Source organism: Haematobia irritans, chromosome 4, assembly GCF_050003625.1.
Source record: "Haematobia irritans isolate KBUSLIRL chromosome 4, ASM5000362v1, whole genome shotgun sequence".
Lineage (NCBI taxonomy): Eukaryota > Metazoa > Arthropoda > Insecta > Diptera > Muscidae > Haematobia > Haematobia irritans.
The window spans coordinates 185,002,793-185,008,215 of NC_134400.1; the positions used below are offsets into that span (position 1 = coordinate 185,002,793).

The 5,423-nt window shown below is 37.7% G+C and overlaps 1 long non-coding RNA gene across 1 annotated transcript; it reads left to right on the top strand.

Annotated features, from left to right (window-relative positions):
- Nucleotides 1-4,524: 4,524 nt before the first annotated feature.
- LOC142236597 (uncharacterized) lies at nucleotides 4,525-5,423 on the top strand. Its single transcript, XR_012722106.1, has 3 exons — nucleotides 4,525-4,857; nucleotides 4,922-5,027; nucleotides 5,093-5,423. It is a non-coding gene; the product is annotated as an uncharacterized LOC142236597 (long non-coding RNA).

A 5,423-nucleotide genomic window follows, 5' to 3' on the forward strand; every position in this document is an offset into this window, starting at 1 on the left:
ATGCACAGAAACAGCTGATTTTTCATTATAAATTCAGCTGTTTGTCTCTATTTCAATCGATCGATATAGCTCGTTCGACATACAGAAACAGGCTGTAAGTACTGTTACGTTTTTATATTTAGGCGTTTTTAATTACCCGACAATTAAAACACAGTTCTTTTAAATAACGACAATCTACAATTCATTTACTATGACTTCACACTTTACAATTCGTTCACACTGAAGTTATTCGTTTGACGCTTTAATTAAGACTCACTCGTTAGCAGCATGCGAGCGCTTTTATATATGACGGTGTGGCAATACGAGAACATTCTGGTAGCACTACAATATTCTGGCAACGCCAGAACATTCTTAGACAATGCTAGAAGGATCTACGACCATTAAGTTGTTCGTCTGGTGGCTGCCAAACACATACACACTCACATAGATATATGCTCGCATTACTACAACAACAATGACAATAGACAATGAGATGAAATGAGAAAGCAAAATAACAAAGCAAAGGGGTTGTTATTCTATGAGAGAGTAAGAACTAACATTTCGGTAAGCAAACAAAAGAACATAAAAGAAATTCAGGAAAATACTAGAAAATGAATAGATGATTCCAACAAGTGATAGCGAAATTTTATCGTTACAATTTTAAATTTTAAATTAACGGAAACTAATTTAAATAAACTTATATCTATAATTATCAAATTCGTAACACTGCCTCCCGCTTAAGCCTGTTCGTCCCGAACAGGCACAGAACCTGTTCCGTAAGGAGCCAATCGTTCCAGATGTACAACTTTCATCTTTGATCTAGGGCTGTCGTCCTTCTGAATCCGGTATACAACATCATTGATCTTCTTGATGACCTTGTATGGGCCTTCCCACTGTGTTTGCAGTTTAGGACACAATCCTTTCTTTCGTTGCGGGTTAAATAGCAGAACCAATTCTTCTTCTTGGAAGCCCTCAGTATTTACAGCACGATCGTATCTCGCCTTCATTCTGTTGCTGACCATTTTTATTTTGTTGCGCACTGATTCGTGAACTTCACCGAAAGTGTTTGGGATGTCGTTTCTGTTTTCTTCCATAGCGAGCTCATTAGGTTTAGCGCCGAATATCAGATCTCCAGGCAACTTCAACTCAGTTCCGAATAGAACATTGGCCGGTGTTCGAGAGGTGGAATCATGAATGGCAGATCTATAGGACAGCAAAAACTTTGGTATATGCTCGTCCCAGTCCCTCTGGCCGTTGTCCACTACTTTTCGAAGATGTTCCTCCAGAGTGCGATTAAATCTTTCTACCATGCCATCGGATTGTGGATGTAATGGCGTAGTCCTCGTTTTCTTGATACCAAGGGATTCACACATCTCTTTGAATATGGCCGATTCAAAATTTCTTCCCTGGTCTGAGTGAATCTCGGACGGCACACCGTAGCGACATATCCAGTTTTTGTTGACCACATCCACAATCGTTTTTGCCTCTTGGTTTGGAATTGCATACACCTCCGGCCATTTGCTGAAGTAATCCATGACCACAAGGACATAACGGTTTCCAGAATCACTTACTGGGAAAGGGCCTGCCACGTCCATTGCTATTCTTTCAAACGGGGCTCCTGGTCTATACTCTTGCATAGGACCTCGACTTTTCCTTGTTGGACCTTTCGCCTTCATGCACTTCTCGCAATTGGCTACCCATTCAGCAATTGATTTCTGGCATCCAACCCAGTAGAATCGTTGCTTCACTTTCTCGGCGGTTTTGGTTATTCCCAGATGACCTCCACTGGGACCATTATGGAACTCCGCCAAAACATCTCTTATTTTGGAATCTGGAACGATGATCAAATTTCGGCTGCTCTTGCCATCTTCGCTTTCCCATTTACGTTGCAGGGATCCATTGACTAGAACTAAACTATCCCATTGAGCCCAGTATGCTTTCATAAGTGGACTTTCGGCTGCGATGTCTTTCTTGCTGGGTTTCTTATTTTCTTGTTTTGCCGAAATAATTTTTCTCAGAATGGGATCTTTACGTTGCTCTGTTGACCAGTCTGTGCCAGATTCGATGTGTAACTGCCTGACATTTACAACTGTCTCCTTTGGTTCAGCCTTCGAGTAGCGTCTGTTTTCTACATTGCAATGCCGTCGTGTCAAGGCTTGATCAATAACTTGTTTGCCACCTTTTCTATTATCCGCAAAATTTGAATTTGAGTCGCTTGGCTTTGTGGTCGCCTTCTTCTGATTATTGTTTAATGGAGATGGCGAGATTGACCCCGACGTTTTACGCCACGCTTTACATTCCCGGGAAAGATGTCCAGCCTTATCACAGTTATAGCATTTCATTCTAGATTTATTTGCTTGCTGCTTCATTTCTTGCATTATCTGCTTTAGAGCCTCTTTTACCAATTCAATGACCGATTTCGATTCTTCACACTCGGTCTCTACTCTGCGTACTTTGTGAATTTGAGGCCGTGCCAGCAATCTCGCAGTCTCTTGTACAAGTGCAAATGTTACTGTTTCTGTGAATGTAGCTTTTTGTGCGGCATATGTTGCACATTTTATCTCAGGATCTCGAATGCCATTCACAAAAGTCTCAATCTTGATACGATCTATAAGAGGATGATTCTCTCCAGGGTATACCAAAAGCACTAGCCGCTCAACTTCTGTTGCGAAGTCTTGTAGGGTCTCGTTTGATTTCTGGACTCTACCTCTTAATTCCATTCTAAAGATGTCTTGCTTGTGCTCTCCACCATACTTGCGTTGAAGCGCCGCTATTACTTCATTATAGTTATTTCTAGAAGCAGCGGGAATGCTTTGTATCACATCAGCAGCATTGCCCTTTAATGCCAATAGAAGTTCAATTGCTTTATCATCGTCATTCCACAAATTTCTAGAAGCAACCATTTCGAATTGGAATTTGAAGACATCAAATGACGTTGAGCCATCGAAAACAGGAGTTTTGATTTTTGAGCCCTCGATGACGCGCACTGGACCACCTTTAATTTCCAGCTCTGACATTTTTTTCTCGATGTGCAGAAACTTCTCATCATGAACCATAATTTTCTCATCCACGGAAAGAACTTTCTTATCCAATTCCACAATTTGATTTTCTATATGGTCCACACGTTTCTCCATGCCTTCAGAAATTTGTTGTAATTTTTCGTTGACCATTCTAGAATTTTCGTCGAATTTTTCTTCCAATTTTCTAGAATTTTCTTCCATTTTTCTAGAATTTGCTTCCATTTGTAGGGCATTTTCTTTCAGCAATTTTCTAGAATTTTCTTCCATTTTTCTAGAATTTTCTTCCATTTTTCTAGAATTTTCTTCCATCATTTTGCTCAAAGCATTGAGCATTGATGTGTAATCCACAACATTCGAAGCCACAGATGGAGTTTCTACAGTGCTTGTATTGACGAGTATTGATTCATCAATGTCTTCCTTATAATCAAACTCATGCGTCGCAATGTCCATATTACGCCGTTCAAACTCTTCCAGTAGACGCTTTTGAAGCTGGGCCTTATTGCCTGTTGTCGGCAGCTCCAGTTTGCTCAATTCCTTTTTTAAGTCTTCCACTCGAAGCTCATTAAACTTCATTGTAGATTTTTTTTTCGTTATTCCACTTCTGACACCAATTGTTACGTTTTTATATTTAGGCGTTTTTAATTACCCGACAATTAAAACACAGTTCTTTTAAATAACGACAATCTACAATTCATTTACTATGACTTCACACTTTACAATTCGTTCACACTGAAGTTATTCGTTTGACGCTTTAATTAAGACTCACTCGTTAGCAGCATGCGAGCGCTTTTATATATGACGGTGTGGCAATACGAGAACATTCTGGTAGCACTACAATATTCTGGCAACGCCAGAACATTCTTAGACAATGCTAGAAGGATCTACGACCATTAAGTTGTTCGTCTGGTGGCTGCCAAACACATACACACTCACATAGATATATGCTCGCATTACTACAACAACAATGACAATAGACAATGAGATGAAATGAGAAAGCAAAATAACAAAGCAAAGGGGTTGTTATTCTATGAGAGAGTAAGAACTAACATTTCGGTAAGCAAACAAAAGAACATAAAAGAAATTCAGGAAAATACTAGAAAATGAATAGATGATTCCAACAAGTGATAGCGAAATTTTATCGTTACAATTTTAAATTTTAAATTAACGGAAACTAATTTAAATAAACTTATATCTATAATTATCAAATTCGTAACAGTACATACAACTTCTGGTAAAACCAAAACCCATCGCTACCATAGATTCTTATGCGCTTTGCAGACTATCAGTTATTCCCGAAGACAGTGCTCGTGTCGAACATATCTCATATATTGTGCACATTATAAGTTAAGTCCGAATGCATAATCGATATTGCTGCGATAACACATTTACCGATTATGTAGTCATCGCCGACAAGTCGTATCGATTCGACACACTGTAAGATTCTTTACCAACACCGACATTCCGTCCAGAATAATGCTATGTTCCCACCGACTCGTTTCCTCACTCGTTTTTCCAAAACCCCAATAAACACAGGATGAGCGTTTTTCAAATGCAACAACTTTTCAGTTTGAGGGTAAATATAATTTTCAACATAAATTCAACTTGACTTGAAATTTCTCACCTTCAATACATCTTCAAATTGTTTGCGAATTACTTCCAATTTGCCAAAATGTTGAAGAAATCTTTGAAAAGGTGTTGAAGATAATATGAGAAAACTTTGACAAAACACTACCCTAAAATGCAACGAAAAAACCATGTGGTTTTCAATACTTATTTGTGCAACGAAGTTCGTGGTCAATTGCAAGAAATAAAAAAATGGAAAATTTTAGACAAATAACCAAATAGTTTATAAAAATAGGTAAGTGAAAATAAAAAATGAAATAAAACTTTAAGGAAGTCACTAAATGTATTTCTCTTTGCAGAAAACTAAAATTATGGATTCTACGTTCTTGAAAACATTAAAAAGCTGACCAATGAAAAAATGGTGGACAATTAACTGGAACTGCTTCAAATAGTTTATAATAATTGGTACGTCAATATGAAAAATTAAATCAACACTTTAGAGAAGTCACTAAATTTAAATCTCTTTGTAGAAAACTAAAATCTTTGGATGCTACATTCTTGCAAACAATAAGAAGCTGACCAATGAAAAATGAGTGGCTTATCGACAAGAAAAAGTTTCCAGAAACATTACAAGTGCAACCAATTAAAATTGTTAAAAACAACAAATTGTTGAAATCAACAACTTCTGGATGAAAATGTGCATCACATCGTCAGTTTAATTCATATGCTATTAACAGTTTAAAATGGATATTTTGTGAATTCCTTCTGCTGGAAATCAATTCTAACACGCGGTCCAGTACGTTCCTAATTTCAAATTGCCCGCATGTTAATAAATTTTAATGCTATTTTCTGACACCAAAA